The following is an 18,850-nucleotide window of genomic DNA, read 5'->3' on the forward strand; positions in this document are numbered from 1 at the left end:
TTTTATCAATACAGCGTTTGTTTGGACTATTGGCTTTATAACCCTCAAAAAGTTTTCAGAGTCAACAAGTTTCTCATAGCAGAACTGGAATTACTTTAGATTATCTTGTTGAACAGCTAACCTACCTGTATGTTTGCCCATTCGTTGCTTAGAAAGCATCCATTGTGGATCACCATAGTAGTCATGATGAGCGGGGCACACTTTGCATTCTAGTGAAGAGCTTGAGAGGATGAAACACATATGAGGATGCCACAGCTGCATATCCAATGTGATGGGTCATGTGACGACATGCATGATGCCTATGGCTCAGAGTTGAGCTTCATATAAGACTCCACTATGAAAGTCATCTATTTGCTGAGATTGGAGGTTTGAAACGGGATTAAGAAGATGACTCAAGGGGAGAAGAGGGGAAGTGTTAGATGCCTCCATGCATAAAAAGAAATTAGTGTGAAGGCCCTACATGAGGAAGAAGCAACAGTGATTTAAGAGGAAAGAATAAAATGAGAATAGAAAGACAGAAAAGGAAAGAGGTGACCAAGGAAATGGAGAGGGATGTGGGACCCCCCCCCACGAAAATATACATGATATATTTTATAATTTAAAATAAAAGAGCCCCGGTGGCATTTCTGGGTATGCAATGGCATGCTAGCCACAAGGTCTATGGTTCAAACCCCGAGGCCACTCTGTTGGATAAAGTTGAGGCAATCTTCCCCCATAAATATTCACTGCCTCTGAAACTCCACATTCGGTGACTATGAGTCAGAACTGACTTGGTGACAGTGGATTTTTAAAAAGATATTTTATACCATGAATGAACTGAGAAAGATTAACTGTATTTTAATGAAAAATATGGAGGCTTAGCATGTAACAATGTTTAATAGTTATTGGACACTTACTAGGTAATTCTGCATATATTGTTAGGTGCCTTCCAGTAGGTTCTGACCCAAAGTGACCCTGTGCGCAACAGGCCCTTCAGTCCTGCCCCATCCTCACACTTGTTCCGATGCCTGAGCCCATGAGGGAAGCCTGGTGTCCATCCGTTTCGTGGAGTGCTCCTCTATCCGCAGCTCCTCCACATTACCAAGCATGAGGTCCACTCCAGGGAATGGTCTCTGCTAACAATATGTCCAAAGTACGCAAGATGAAGCCTTGCCATCTTTGCCTTTAAGGGGCAGTCTGGTGATACTTCATCCAAGACAGCTAGATTAGCCATTTAAGTAGTCCATGGTACTTTGAATATTCCTAATCAGCATCACAGTTCAAATGCATCAATTCTGGCTTGGTCTTTTTTATTCCAAGTCCAACTTTCACACGCATATAAAGCAACCAGAAATACCATGGCTTGAGTCAGGCTGCTCAAAGGAACAGCCTTGACTGCCAATAATCTGAAGAGGGCTCGTGTAGCAGATTTACCCAAAGCAACACTTCTTTTGATCTCTTGGCTTGCTTCCATAACCATTGATTGTGGATCCAAGTGAGGTAAAATCCTTGACAATTCAGTCTTCTATATTTATCATGATCTCACCTACTGATCCAGTTGCAAGGATTTGGGGTTTCTATCCATTGAGCTGTGCTCCATGCTGAATACTGCTGCCTTTGATTTTCCGCAGCAAGCGCTTCAAGTCCAGCTCATTTTCAGCAAGCAAGGTTGTGTCAGCTGCATACCTCAAGTTATTCATAAGCTCTTCTCCTGATGCCACATACTTCTTCCTATAATCCAACTTCTCTGATCATTTGCTCAGCATACAGATCGAAAAAGTAAGGTAAGGGGATACCACCTGTCACACACCTTTCCTGATTTAAGCCAGGTAGTAATCCCTTTTTCTGTTCACACAACTGACTCTTGATCCATGTAAAAATTTCGAACGCGCACAATGAAGTGTACGTGGGATTTCATTTAATGAGTTCAGTTCCATCAAACTAGAAACAAGAAACTATTCATTAATATCATTTGGGGAATAGGACAAATATTTATTTATAAAAATCTATAAATAATGTGTAATTTTTCTGAGCATATTTTAACATTTTCCTTTGGATGGTGCCATCTTATTTAAAATTCGTAGTTCACACAGCAGCTCCCAACTAACTCATGATTCTCTTATAAGGCCCTTCAAAGTGTGTGGAATTTTTCCACTCTCTTCCAATTTGATTTGTCCACAAACTTTCTGTAGCTCCTCGTTATGCTCATGATGAACTGGGAATTTGGTAGGAAATCTTGAAAATGTCTTCCAAAGCATGATGAGTGGAGTATCATTGGATATGTGGTTCATAAAGGAAGTTGACAATGTTGAGATGATGACGTTTGGATGAAAATGTTTGAGACTAGGAATATTGCACTATTGTAAGAAACACGGATCTTTCCAACTATAACTAAAATATTATACTCTGCAATTCAAGATTTTAGAAGCATGCTTAGTAATGCTCATCAAAACTCTCCCTGGCAAGATATGGTGTTTCCTGAAACTATCCTATACATTTAAGCTCAGAAGTAGTTTGGGCTCTTATTTAGAAGTGAGAACCTATTTCAATACCGCTTTGAACATGATTGGGGGCAGGCAAATTTAATGACAGAAAACACTGGACTTGGGAAGAATAACTTCTACCCACGCTTGGCCCACAGGCCTCGGGGCATTTGTTGTCTTGGGCTCCACAGCCTGATGATTTTAGCTCCAAGAGCCTTTTGATAAGAAACCCCCTCTACTCTGACAAAACATATCTCAGTATTTTAGAAACTTGGAAGCACATATTGCTCCCAGACTCATTTTCAAGTTAGACCCATTTGAAGAATGAAATTCATTGCCCCTCAAGGAATCTACAAGAGCCCTAACTCACTGTGTTTCCTCAGCCTTCTGACACACCCCAGATTCTCATGAGCGATCACCTTAAATTATGTTGTGAAGGATCTTGTGATAAAATGAATGAGCATCAAAGTTTGACAACAGTAAATCAACAACTAATCACAGGCCTGGAAAAATATATGAGAGCAATTTCACAATGCCTCATATAGCTGCATTCCCCTTGGCAGGCTTCAACACTATATGCATTAGGCTCGAAGCCATCCTTTGTACCTATGGCTTGGGGACAAGGATGTTTAACTTTGTTTTTTCTTGTACCCCCAAATATCATAGCATCCACCACTTCTCTCTTTGAAGGTGTCTAATGTACTTCCAAAGCTGTTAGTGTATGATTTGTGGGATTGTCTATTCTGAGAAATGTTGCCCAAAATAACCTTTTGCAGACACTAAAAAGAAGTTTATGGAATTGTCCATATGTTCCTTATGGGTAGATCCGTTGTATGCCTATGAAGAACGTCATTGTTTGTGGTGGGTTTCTATGTGTAAATTCATGTTCATATTACATAATTACATTAAGTAGTCCATTATATTTAACAACAGTAAAAAAATTCAAGATGTGCTGACACCAGAGGAGTGCACTGGTTCACTCATAATAACCAGCTGACAATACTTAACGGTGCACATTTGATAGACCATTATTGCCCCAGTGTTTCACTTGCCCCTCTTGAATAAATTAAAAGTCAAAACTATCAATGAAAACAGCACATCTCCTTAAAAGTTATTTAAGAATATTATCAAGTTCTCTTCTTTCTTTCTCATGCCTTTACAGGATGGGCAAGAGACGCCTCACCTCACTGACATTTCTTCCTTGAGTCAATGTTAATGAGACTAGTTAATGAGAAAATCACACACCATGGTCTCAGTCATGGTAGAGTTTTTATAGGCTTGCTGCTGTCTTCCAAGAATTCTCCAGAATTGCATTGATTCTGCATATTGAGAGATATTGTTTGAAGGTTTTGTAACTTCTTTGGAGTCTTTCAATATGGACCCTTTTTCTCCACCGCAGCATCACCGTACACAGGAAACAGTCCTGATATCGTCTCCCGAGCACTTTATTCTGAAGCATGACAAATAGTTAGCCTGAATGCATTCAAACTTCAACAGCTTATTTTGCTCATGTACCAAGGGATTAAAAATGACTCAACATTTTCAACGTTTGATTTTGAATGTAACCACACATATAACTTGAATTTTGGTATATTTGAGTAAGCAGATAATAAACTGGAAACAGAAAACATGACATTCTATTTTCAGCTTCTGGACATTGTTATTTTATTTATTTATTTTAAATTGGGGTGTGTATGTGTATGTGTGTGTATCTGTTTTTTCCTCATTGTTATTGTATTTTATTGATTTATTTATTTTTGGGGTGTGTGTTTCTTTTTGTCATTGCTCTTATTGTTGCCCCTTTATTTAAATTCCAGTTTCTAATGTTTAATATCATATGACTTCAAATTCAGCTTTAAGGTTAGAATAGGTCATTTTTTGTTGTTGCTTCTAAAATAGATCTGGTGATGATTCTGATATGCGACACCACTGGAAGGATTCACAAAAGAAAAACCTGATAAGGTAAATATTAATTTAACAATTAAAAAATGTCCCTATGAAAGAAATGGTTTGAAAATGAAAAGTCACACTGAGACAATATTTCTGAATCACGTCAGACAGAGGACTTTGTGAAGGAACTGAAAAGAATTAGGTGCTTGGCATAAGGAGAGACTTCAGCCAAAGATGCAGACCAGGGTGCATTTTTCCCTCTGTTTATTGCTTATTCTGAGCTAACTTCCAAACCTCATAAGAACTGTAGGAAGCATCTGGCTGATCAAGGTGTTTACTAATGGGTGACTATTTAGTCCCCTGCACCTCTGTGTCTCTAAAGATGGAAGCATTGCAAAATGACTGTTATTTGTGACTTTGCTGCTAAAAACATTGAGAGATAACTCAGTTATTTACGATCTCTTTGAGGCTCTCTTGAATCCTGCATATCCCTGTGATTGTCTTTGAACCTAGTGCTTTTAGTATTCTAAAGTTAAGAAACTGTGACTAGTTAAGTAACATTTGCATAGATAAGTGTTTATAAATGTTTAAGTTCTTTGATGTTTGTTTTGTAATCAATTCCCTTGTGTAAGAAGAATATATATACCAAGCTTCAAATATACTCCAGACTCCAGTCCATCAGATCGGAGTCTGGATAGCTGGTCTAATATTCGCCCCCCCCTGCAAAGAATATACCATAGGTGACCTACAACCAATCTCCTCCATCTGCCCTCTTCCTTGCACAGCATCCTTTCAGAGAGCATGCATTCAGGCTCACTCTTAAAATATCCACAAGCAAGTAGTCAAATGACTCAAACTTTATGATTAGCAAAATAATGTTTAAATAGTTTTTCCATTACCTTTTTTTCTGTTATAGCATAGTTTTGTCAATGCCAACCAGTCACATTTTGCTTCTTATAAGTTCCTGGACCTTCTGTATTTATGTCCTGTGGAAATTTCCTTTGAGCTCCTGACTGCTAGGTCAAAAGATGGAAATCACTGGCTGTTTCTCAAGAAAATCTGATGTTTTATATGCCACTAAAGAATTGCTGTCTCAGACACCCATAGGGGAAGTTCTATCCAGGGTAATTGGGTTGCTATGAGTTGGAATCAATTCAGTGTAGAGATTTGGATTGGTTAAGAGCTGTAGTGGGGTAAGTCCTTACTAGAGGCTGCTAGATCATTCTGTTCCTTTAATAAACTAATTTTAACAGAAGCTCTAGTTTATTCCTTAGCAATTTCCCCTGCTCATCTCCTTCTATCTCTCTTGATATATATATATATATATATATATATAGATAGATAGATAGATAGATAGATAGATAGATAGATATGGCAATATACATATATTTAATTTGCAGATATCTATGTACATGTATATTGACAGAGTTATATGTATATAGAAATACATATATATGTAACCTCAAGAGTGAAGATCTTAAATCTTAGTGATTAGGAAACAAGCATTCAACTTTAAAAATATGGGCAAAAAACAGAACAAATATGTAACAAAGCAAATATAAAAATAACTAATGAGATATTTGTTTGGTTAGATAGATTGCTACAGTAGCTGCATCAATGGGCTCAGACATGGGAATGGTGGTGAGGATTGCACAGGACTGTGAGGTGTTTCAGTGCACAGGGATGCTGTGGGTCATAAATGACTCGATGGTACCTAACAGCAACAGCAGTAAGCATGTAAAATATACTCAGCAACACATGCAATTCAAGACAATCCACGGCGACCAGGCTGACACTGCCTTACAGTGAGTGGCCCTCTGTAGGCTTTCTGGGGATGTACATCTTTATGCAAGCAGACAGTCTCATCGTCCCTGGAGCAACTGGTGGGTTTGATTCAGCTCTCAGCTATGAAGTTCGACGCCTGAGGCTTCTATGACACCACCACCATGTCTCTTCCTACATGCCATTAGGCAAAGACAAAATACAATCACAGTGAGATGCCACAACAGAACTACTTGGAAGACGACTCAAAAAACAAAAACCCCACAAACCAGACAATAGTAATTGCTGTTAAGAATGCAGGCAATAGGCACGTCCCTTCCTGGTTGGCGGGAATGTGCAGAGGGACAGATACTTTAGGACAGTTTGACAGTCTACTACAAAGCATGGTCTCACCAATGCAGCAATTCCATTCATTGGCATTTGCCCAAGTGGTTTGAAAATGTATGTTCACACTCAAGTTGCACGAAGTGTCTGTATTGATTTTATTCCTAAGCTCCCCAAACTGGAACCAATTAGGCGTCCTTCCGAAGGTAAATAAGTAAACAACTTGGTACATCCCAAATGGTATACTGTTCTGTGCAAAAAAGAAACAAACTCCCAAGACACACAAAGGCATGGCTGCATCTTAATTGCCTGTTGCTATTTCAAATGCTCATGCTGATGGTCTCTGACAACCAGATGCTATGTCTTTGCTTTTTCTTCACCTTACGTTATATTTGAGACTTGCGGTCCTTCCTCTTTTCATTATACGTGAGATTTGGGGTCTCTTCTGAAGCCCCAAACAGAAGATATATTATACTTGAAAAAGCACGCTCATAAAGATCAGATATTCAGAGCCCTTCTTGGGGGAGAAATAGACCACGTTTCAAATGCATTTTATAGAGACCCTTTATTAAGTCTTTCATAGGACAGAGAAAATGAAGACAAAGGGAAATCATCTAGAGGAGGGAGGCCAACAGCACGAGGCCGTAATTGTGTTCAAAGTATTCACAGCCATGTGGCTAATTGCATAGAACATGGAAAACAAAGGGCATTTTCACATGACTGGTGGCAGATCTCTCCATCACTGGTGCAGGTGGGGCTATAGAGGGACAAAAGAACCATGAGCAGAATACATACACTCGGAAAGATTAGAATTGCTTATAGGATTCTTTCTGGGGCCCTTGACGACTTTGCTTAGGATTTGGCTCATGGCCATGCTGTCCTAGGTTCCTACTTCCCACTAAGAGACCACCCAGTAAACCAGCTGAGGGTCAGACTGGCCCTTATTGAGCTGCCTAAAGAGTTCCAAGATTCCACTTTCAAACATAATCCACCTTAGGATAAAACTTTTTTATGTCAAGGCTCAAATGGAGTTAGGACTCCCCTATAACCTTTGCAGACCCAGCGCTCATAATTTAAGCTGTAACACAGTACAAAGGTTCACACTATTGGCATTATATTTAAAAGTTATGTATAAAATTGAGGCCAGAATGATTCAATCTGCCATGGATTAGCAGGGAAACCAGTATAAACTCACATTTAGCTTAATATAGGTACAGATGGCTATGGATAAAATATTGATGGCTACATATGTGTGTGTGTTATTTACCATGCATACACACATATTCCCTCATTCTTGAATGAATTACAATCCAATAGCAATGAGCATAGCCAGAACCCAGACTAGTTTTCCAATACAATTCTCCAATAAAAAAAGACTAGTTATAGGACAGAGACAAGGGCTATATGAGGATGTAACATCTTCTGGTGTCAGACAGGATACGGTACTATAAACAAATAAAAACAAAAGATAGTGATGGTGGTATGCTGATAGAGAATAAATCAAAACGAATGAGTTCCCAATGTTTAAATTAAGGGGAAAATTCAGTTACACAATAAATAATTTAATTTGTATGGGGTTATTATTCAGAGTATAGAGCAAACATTTATCAGTCAATACTGATATAAATACGGAGCCCAGGTGGTGTTGTCTGGGAAGTGATGGATTGCTACCCACAAGGTCAAGTGTTCAAACCCATCAGTTACTCCAAGTGAGAAAGGTGAGGCTGTCTACTCCCTACAAAATTTACAAAGCCTTAGAAACCCTGTTGAGGAGCACTGTGAGTTGGAACCAGCTCATTGGTGGTGGATATGCTTTTGGACTAATCACTGATAATAAATAAGTAAATAAATAAGTAGAGGTGTGTGTTAAGCCAGGTTGACTAGGGGAGAAACCCCAGACTCTCATATATGAGTGAGAGAGTGCTTTGTACCAAGAAGTCATTATATATCAAGAAAACATCCCATCCCAGTCTAATTTAAGTCATATGTCCTATAGTAGTCAATAAATCCAATGTTAATCCATAAATCTCTCTTCAGACTCATGAAGACACATGCCATGATGCAGAATGCGGGAACGTCACTGGCCAGTGGGTGAATAGTCTTGTGGATTCAATGGCTGTGGAAGCATCACAGGGCTCTGACACATCTCCACATGGTTACTTCCTAGGACAGTGACTGCAGAGAGAGAGAGGATGTTCCCAGAATCCTCCTTATGAGAAGGCCATGCCCACAAGGAAGCACCATGAGTCTGTGACCTGATTGACAGGTTAGACTCCACCCACATCTTCTTAAGTGTGCTGTGTTGGCACACACAAAAAACTAACACAAGGTGTAGTAAAGGGGAAATTTTCCTATCTATGAGAATTACAAACCATTTTTATAGCTACATCACCCTCAAGAGGATGAACTATAACTTTCCACCCAATAAATTTGGGTGGTGCAAAACTCTCCTCCAAATAATCCAGTAAACAAGGGGGAGTAGGGATAGCCTTATAGGTGGGAATGGGAAAACACTACTTCAGACAGTCAAGTAAGGATGGCAATAGTGAGTTCATGATGATGGAACATGCACTAGCTATATTGTGATAAGAATGGTACTTTATCTCCATAATCTTCCTCCTTAAAGCTATACCTTAGACTACTCATGAAACAACAACAACAAAGGAAGTTATCAATTTAGGAACAGTCTACAAAATAAAATGTTTTACATTCCTCTAAACTATCAAGTTTATCAAAAACAAGGTAAGTTAGAAACTGTCACAGCCAACAGGAGCCTAAGGACACTGAGTAACTAAATCTAATGCAATGTGGTGGCACAGATCCTGCAATAGGAAATGGATACCAGGCAAGACACTATCTGGAAAATTCACATTTTAATAATAATATTTCATTCTTGATTCATTAATTGTGACAAATAGATGACAATAATATAAAATATTAATTAAAAGGTAAATGGTTGTGAGGTATATGAGAATTCCCCCCATTATCTTTAAATGTTTCCATATTTATAGAATTATTATAAAATTAAAATGTATGAGAGAGTTCACCAGAGATGACATCCAAATTGCCAATAAGCAGATTAAGAAATGCTCATGGTAGGTAGTCATCTGGGAGCTGCAAATAAAATACAAGGAGCTACCACCTTACACAGACAAGGAAAGCAAAATTTAAAACAAAATAAAATCAAAACCAGAGAAAGCTGGAGAAGGTGTGGAGAGATTGGGACACACATGCATACACTGCTGGTAGGGCTGTGAATATGCGCGCCCACTGTGGAAAGCAATAAAGCACCGCCTCAAACACTGGAATAGAAATTCCATACAATCCAGCAAATACCTTAAAGAAGTAAGAATTGTTGCAGGAATAGATGGATGCGTACCTGTGTTCATTGCAGCACTGTTCACAATAGCAAGATGATGGAAACAATCTAATGCCCACCAGTCAAGGAATGGATAAGGAGATTTACAGTGGTTCTCAACCTGTGGGTCGTGACTTCTTTGGGGGTCGAATGACCCTTTCATAGGGGTTGCCTGATTCACAACAGTAGCAAAACTACAGTGGTGAAGTAGCAACAAAAATAATTTTATGGATGGGGGTCACCACCACCGGAGAACTGTATGAAAGGGTAGCATCATTGGAGGTTGAGAAGAACTGCTCTAGTCCACACGCACAATGGAACATTACCCATCACTGAAACACAATGGTGAAACCAGGATGCACCTCACGGCATGGTCCAAGCTGGAAAACATTCTACTGAGTGAAACTGGTCACTCCCAAAAGAGCAGCTGTGGTTGCAAGGAAAAAATAAAACAAGACAAAAAATGTTTCATTCCAAAGGGACTTTGGAGGTTACCAAGGTGGGAGGGCAAAGAAGGGGAAATGACATAAAAAACTAGAGCTGACAGGAAAGATCTTGGGAGAAGGGGAACATAGCCATCCACAGGAGGGAGGGAGAAGTCAACAGGGTGGAGAGGGGGAGGTGCTGGTAGTGGTGGATAAGCTATTGGCGGGTTTGACTCGTGGGAGAGTTCAGAAAATTTAGAAGATTGCTAGGAACCGTTTGAGAGAGCGCAAAGTAGAACTCTTTCAAGAGAGAGGAGGTAAGCAAGGATGTCAAATCCTGCAGAAAGTTATAAGCAAACTTATTGATAACAATTGACAAGTAGAAAACGCTTTCTACACCGAAGGTTCTCTGAGGCTCGAGAGCAGGCCTGTTTTAACGATGGGCAACTCGCCAAGTGCTTAAATAAATTAACAACACATTCCCATTGCTTCAGTTCTATAGGTTGCTTTTAACCGTTGTCAACATGTTGCATTATTGATTTCTTGGAATCCAAGCGAGGTTCATTTGTATGGGTGTCTAACAGCAAAGCAAGCCTCACCGCTCAGGGGAACGCAGAAGACAGCCCGGCCTGTGCTTTCCAGCTGGCAAAATCTGGAAGAACAGAGGAAGAGAACTGCTGGCAGTAGACGAGGGAAACCCTGCCAATTCTTGGGCTGTGCAGTTGAAAACTCCATGTGCTTCCCATCACCCAGCAATATTTTCACACCTCTTGCACCATTAATTAAGCTCTCTTTATCCTCCTGCATTCGGGAAAAGGACTCCCATCACTGACTATTGAGATCCGTTTCTTACTGCAGCAAGCATAAGATGTTTCCAGTATGCCATATTCCTTTTTTTTTGGTACAAGAGTGTCAAGTGAGGTGTGAAACACTACATATATTTTGCTATCACAATTGATCTTCTCACAGAGCTGAACCTTTGGGGAATAATCATTCAGGCCATCTGTCTAAGACTGGGTCATAAATTGCATACTCCTTTTCCCAGAGAATTTTATTCTGTAGCATTAGTATGAGTTGAATAGATATTAGCAGACGGTGACTTGAATAAATGAGTTCTACAAGATGTCAACGGCACTGGGGGACTTCAAAATGATGGCATGAACAGGTATACGGGTACCAATTTAATCTATGTCCAATCTGGACTTTGTCTGTAGTCATCTATTTAAGTTGACTGCCAGGTTAAAGAAATTACCAACAACAAGGAGTTGTTGGTGTTGCTTTAATATTTGTTGGCTTTATTGTTCTTTATGGAAATGACTCATTTGTTTTGGTGGCTGTTCCTTGTTTCTTAAATAAATGTTTATTTACAGAAAATTGAGAAATAAAGAAAGAGATCATGCTTATCCTTCATCCAATGGTAACACCTTGCATTACTATTTCACAACATTATAACCAGAAAATTAACATGAGTGCAATCCACAGAATGTACCCCGATTTCACCATTTTTATATGCATTTATGTGTTTGTGTATATGTGTGTTAATGTGTATCCAGTTCTATATTGTTTTATCATGTATGCTGATTCACATGTTCACCAACACAATCCAGATATAGAACTGTGCATCAAGAACAAAGGCTCACCCCTTTATGTCATCCCTACCTCTTGGCTAACAATTTTTTTCTTCCCCTTACAATTAAATATATATATATATTATGCTATATAAATTAAACCATACATTATATAATAATCTATTTTTTTCCTTCAGCATAATTGCTTAAAGCAACAAAGCTCAACTGATTATTAGAATTCCTTCTTGCTGTTATTAGGTGTTATCTAGTCTGTTCATATTCATAATGACTATGATAGTTACACATTTTCATGTGAACTTGATAAAAGAATGAAGGGATGGGGTCTAGCCAGTCAATCAGTTCACAGCTTTATGATACCTCCTTGTGGGCATGGCCTTCTCATGAGGACTTGGGGAGCTTCCTCCTTTTTGATTCTGTCATTAGAAGAGCGGGCCTCTCTCTCTCTTTCTCTCTCTCTGCTTCACATTCCAAATGGAGCCATGCTGATGGCAGCCAGAGCCCTGGAGATGCTTCCGTCACCACTGGATCCACAAGATTTTCCACCCACCAGGCTGTGATCTTCCTAAATTCAGCATTATTGCATGTGCTGCGTGAGTCTGAAATTTATAGACTAGTATGGGCTAATATCGGACTTAGGGACTTGATCTGAACTAGGCTGGATGTTTTCTTAACATAAAAGTACTCTTTGATATACAGCTCTTTCTTATACATACATGAGTGTCCCTGAATTTGTTCCTCTGATCAACCCTCTCTAACACTGACACATGGTCGAAGAGAATGCATCACTTTTCTGTCCTAGGCCATTCTGGTGATCATTGCTGTGTTTGAGCACATTGTTGCAGTCGCTGTGTCAATCTTCAAGATCTTCCTCAATTTTCTCCTCTCCTCTATTTGACCAAGCATAATTTTCATCTCCTGACTCATCCCTCCTGGTACATTTTTCAAAGTATGTGAGATAATGTCTTGATCCCTTTGCTTCCAAGGAGCATCCTGCATTTACTTTTTCCAAGCCAGAATTTTTCCCTCTTCTGGAAGTCCATGGTATATTCAATAGTCTTCTCCATCACCGTAATTCAAAGGCATCAATTCTTCTCCACTCTTCTTCGTTCATTGTTCAGCATTCACATGCAGATGAGCTGATGGAAACTACTATGACTGACTCGGGTACTCTTAGTCCTCAAAGCGCCATCTTTGCTTTTCGACACTCTAAGGAGCTCTTCTGCTGCATCTTTTCCCAATGTGCCCCAGCCTTGGATTTTCTGACTTCTGTGATCCTAGCATTGAGGGTGGTTATCATCAATAAAATAATATCAGTGGTGATCTTTTGTTCCCCTCCATTTATCATGATGATGCTTTTGGAGTCAGACGTGAGGGTTTTTGATTTGATGGTGTTCTCTCTTCTGAATGCTGTGATCCTTGATCTTTATCAGTAAGCTCGCTCTTCAAGTCTTCTTCAGTTTCAGAGAGTAAGGTTGTGCACGTGTATATTAGAAGATATCGATGAGTTGTGGGAAACAGAAAGACTTCTCCCAGGTTGGCTCCCCCAAATATAGCCCAATCTTAGCTGCTTGCTACATGTAGAGAATGACTATTCACTCGGAGGTCAACAGAAGTAGGTCAGGGGTTATTCTCCCTATGGGTTATCAGCCTTCCAGAGCAAGCAGCTAAGTGTGGCGTGTATTTGGGGGAGACAACTTGGGAGAAATCTTTTTTCCCCACAATAAGTCTTGCTCCAATCCTGATGCTACACTCCTGTTCTTGTAGTCCAGTTTCTCCAAATAGCTGCTCGGTGTGAGATTGAATAAGTATGCTTAGAAGATACAATCTTGATACACATTCTTCTCGATTTTAAATCATGTCGGATTCACATGTTCTGTGTGAAAATTATGTTTTGTGCTTATTGCTTTTGTCTCTGTACAGGTATCTCCTGAGCACAATTCAGTGTTCTGGAATTCCCATCCATTATTTATGTAAACAGTTGAATCCCTTTGCTTGGTCAATAAAACACATGTAAACATCTTTTGTCAAAGATTCATTTCGCATAAGCAGTGATATCCCATGAGTAATGTTAACATTACATATGTTTGCACCAAGTCACCAAGTAATTTTGAAGATGCATGCTGTAATTTTGAGTATCTGTTGGACAATACTGCTCCTGTGATGTTGCTAAGAAGAATAAATGCTTAAAGTAAGGAAAGAAACTTGAAATCTCCTGAGAAAATTCATCTGAATCTTTTATTAAATATTTGTGCTACTTTGAGTCAGGCCCCACTTGACGGCAGGGAGTTTGGTTTTTGAATTTTTAAAATCAGACTCTAAGGGCCATGTCATTAAAGAGAGAAAGAGCCCTGTCTTCCCAGTCGACCATTCCGGGGCAGACCGTTGCAGGGACAACCCTGGGAAAGTGAGCCATAGAGTCACAAAAAGATAAGTTAGGAGTTGGAATGAATGACATTACCTCTGCTCAGAGCTCTAGCCTGACTTTTCCTCTCAATAATCTCTTGCCCATCTCTATTTTCAGATGCACAGTAGAAAAAGCCAGCATGCGATATGAGGGCCTGTCTTACACTGAAAAAGTAGATGGCGAATATATTCACTGATCCCATGTCCCCACGAGAAATCAATGTTCACTATTCAGCACCAATAGTCAATAGGACTAGAAGACAAAGTACTAGGCACACTTTTACAAAATGCACAGCACGCACATACATAATAAATTAGTATCTACAAGAAATATGGGGCATAGGACTTTTTGTTTTTCCTTCTGGGGAGTCTCTTATTCTCAAAGAGGAAGCAGGAAAATGAAGGACAGGATATGAATGTATACAGCAGTTGCCAGTTTCCAAGAGACACCCATATGGATCAACTTTAGAGTGTCTGCTTCATGAAGCGAGGCCTTCTCAGTTTTTTTTTCTTTTTTTACATTTTATTAGGGACTCATACAACTCTTATCACAATCCACACATATACATACATCAATTGTGTAAAGCACATCCATACATTCCCTGCCCCAATCATTCTCAAGGCATTTGCTCTCCACTTAAGCCCCTTGCATCAGGTCCTCTTTTTTTTCCCCTCCCTCCCCTTTCCCCCCTCCCTCATGTGCCCTTGGTAATTTATACATCGTTATTTTGTCATATCTTGCCCTATCCGGAGTCTCCCTTCCCCCTTTCTCTGCTGTCCCTCTCCCAGGGAAGAGGTCACATGTGGATCCTTGCAATCAGTTCCCCCTTTCCAACCCACTCTCCCAGCATCGTCCCTCACACCCTTGGTCCTGAAGGTATCATCCACCCTGGATTCCCTGTACCTCCAGCCCTCATATGTACCAGTGTACAGCCTCTGTCCTATCCAGCCATGCAAGGTAGAATTCGGATCATGGTAGTTGGGGGGAGGAAGCATCCAGGATCTGGGGGAAAGCTGTGTTCTTCATCGGTACTACCTCGCACCCTAATTAACCCATCTCCTCTCCTAAACCCTTCTATGAGGGGATCTCCATTGGCCGACACTTGGGCCTTGAGTTTCCACTCTGCACTCCCCCCTTCATTTAATATGGCATATATATACATAAATACATATACATATATACATATACACACATATACACATACATACACACACTTATATCTTTTTTTTTTTGCATGATGCCTTATACCTGGTACCTTGGCACCTCGTGATCGCACTGGCCGGTGTGCTTCTTCCATGTGGGCTTTTTTGCTTCTGAGCTAGATGTCCGCTTGTTCACCTTCAAGCCTTTAAGACTCCAGACACTATCTCTTTTGATAGCCGGGCACCATCAGCTTTCTTCACCACATTTGCTTATGCACCCATTTGTCTTCAGTGATCCTATCATAGAGGTGTGCAGTCAATGATATGATTTTTTGTTCTTTGATGCCTGGTAACTGATCCCAAGGCCTTCTCAGTTTTATGTCACCCATGCACAGAGTCTTGCAAGCACAGTACTTGACGGATTGTAAGTTTTCATTAATATGTGTCCAATAAATAATCCTATGACTGAAGGTCACCTTTGGTCAACCAAACGTGAATTTTCAGCGCTGCTGATCACAGCTACAGTTAGGCACCCAAATGCCCTTTCTCATTTCCTGGATGGGGAGTGGAGTCCAGAAGTGGGGTTGAGGGCTGTGGAGTTGTAGTTACTTTAGCCTCCTGGAAGGATTGCAACTGTGATTGTTGGTGAAGGACTAAATTAGTGGTTCTCAACCTGTGGGTCACAACCCCTTTGGGGGTCGAATGACCCTTTCACAGGGGTTGCCTGACTCATAACAGTCACAAAATGACAGTGATGAAGAAGCAACGGAAATAATTTTTGGTTGGGGGGGGGGGGTCACCACCACATGAGGAACTGTATGAAAGGGTCACAGCATGAGGAAGGTTGAGAACCACTGGTCTAACATTATGTTGAGTCGTTGTTGAATGACTTTCTAGAATTGGTACTAGACCATGGATATAGCATCCTACAGTGAGGGAACTTATTGATCTGGAGAGGAAAATTAATATATGCCAGGAGAATATTAGCATCTGGTATGCTGTACACCCCCGCAGGAAGAAAATGCCTTCAGATACAGTATCTTAAGTGATGCCCTGGAAACTCCCTGGTAGCCATGAACACAACTGCTCTTTATGAGCCGATGAGTGCATCACTTTTATGACGCCGTGTCCTTGCAGCATTAATTTTAAGGGAGTTTTGCATAGGAAATTTCATGGGAGGTATTGTATAATGCATACCAAGGCTTATGAATTCTGAAGACTACAGCTAATATCATTCCACATACAGGAATTAATAAAATATTCCATTCTGTAGTTTTAGTTAGAAACTTAGCACCATCGCCTAGTGGTCTCCTCCCAAGAGCTTACTATTAACCTTAACATGGTTTCAATATCCCAAACCAGGCATCATATTCATTTGAAGGAAAGCACATTTCAGAGAAAAGTACATAAGAAAAACTCTTGACTCTTACGAGACTTCAAATAAGCATCTGCTGTTAGTTACTTTATAGGATGAATGGGAAGCACATCCAGGTGACATTGAAAGCGAATGGTCATGTAATTTCTTCTTAAAGGTAAAGCAGTTCATAACGCAGCCTTAGTAACTACTGGTTAGGAAGTATACGTTTGTAGAAGGGACACGTAAGAGAGGATCGCTCGAGTCGATTGATTTCCAAAGATTTTCAAATTAAAGACTTCAGAGCCCAATTTATGTGCACATAATCTATGAGTTACATTACACTCTGGGGTTGGGTATGGCAATGGATCAGGTTTCGTAGGTCTGAGGCAGATAATATTCTATCATTGCAGGCTTGTAGCATACATTTAATTTGATGTTTCATGTTCATAAAAGAGCACTGCATATTGGCTTTTTGACCACATCTGTCAAGTTTCTAAATGGGAAAATTGAAAGGTATTGGCTTTCTTCATGAATAGTTTAGTACCTAACAAATGCCTCCCACCCAAGACCATTTCTCCATAGTGGAAAATAAAAGACTCATTGTTCGTTGCAAAATACTTGTTTCTCCTCTTCTTTCCATATGATGTCCATCATGTTGTTTAACTTACTTGATTCATGATACCAAGAAGTAATCCTCAGTCTGCCTTCAATCCATCATTGTACTTGCAAACATCTGTTCACACAAGTAGGATTTAGATAGATCAAGATGGAATAGACAAGAGATTTCTAGTTGGCTGGTAGAGTTTGTCTTACCTGTTTACACTTACATAATTTTTTCTGCTCATCTTTCTGAATGCTTAAGATTTCCTTGCTGTATTTCTAAAAGATTCACTTTCTAAATTGCACTATGGTTACAATGAAGGATAGGTGGGGAAAGTTCTGAACATATGTGAATACATTCTCAAAATCTCTAGCACATGACCTTGATCAAATATTCAAATTTAGAAGATTTCTTTTAAAAGTAAGCATTTATATTGCTTTATTTGTAAGCTGTACCTTACTAATTTGATTTAAATTAATTTTTTCCCACTTTGGGACATTCCAGGTGTCAGAACTAGAAAATGGGAAGTTTATCACATAGACACAGGAAGGTCATTTTTACCTTCCAATTGTTTTTTTCTGTTTCAACTAAAATATCTTCAATACCTCAATATCAACATAACTCATATATAACAATTTTAGCAACCCAAGTCACATATAAATTTTTCATACATGTTAATTCTAAGTAACATGTTAGCCTTGGCAACTTATTAGGTATCATCAAAATTAATCTTAAAAATATCTGACCATTTTGGGTAGAAGATCATTTAAAAATATAGTCATAATAATTTCCCTCCCTATATCTTCTAGATACATGAACTGATTCTCAGTTAGTTAACCTATCCAGCTTCAGGAATTCCCAGTTTCCTTCAGGGACTTTACTAAAGTAAAGACTAGGCCTTAATCCTATTTTATCAAAGTTACTTTTATAGCCCAGAGTAAGTTTCTTCTATTATTTAATCTTTGACTTGGAAAGATGTAGATTGCATACAATGTGCTTATAAAAACAGCAATGGGACTATCACATAAGATCCTTTAAAAGAGTAAATAATTACACCTTATGGTGTTTAAAGGACTTATTTAGAAAATATGAAGCAGTTTTAGAACTAGCAGAACTGTGTTGAGATTACCTCATTTTCCAGAATATTTTTGAATATCATTTTGGCATATGTATAATGAGGTACACAGGTGGAAAAATAAAAACATAAAGAAACAGTCTGATGACTGACTTGGTTTCGTTCAGCTAACTCAACTTAAAATGATAAAAAGAGAGGTGTTGAAATTCAAAGAAAAGCTTTCAATGAAATGTTTAATTAATGCAATTAGTTATTAAAAATATATTTTGTTTTTTTTCCCCAGATTAAATGGACAATTTTATTGTTTAACAGATCATTGACTTGTTCCCCTACCTAACACTGGAACTTCATCATCTTTCCATGCCAGTAATGAAACGGTAGCATAGCTAGCCGGAGTAAGCTGCTTCAAGAGGACTAACACAGCCTACTTTAAGCGGCAAA

This window comes from Tenrec ecaudatus, chromosome 18 (genome assembly GCF_050624435.1).
Source record: "Tenrec ecaudatus isolate mTenEca1 chromosome 18, mTenEca1.hap1, whole genome shotgun sequence".
NCBI lineage: Eukaryota > Metazoa > Chordata > Mammalia > Afrosoricida > Tenrecidae > Tenrec > Tenrec ecaudatus.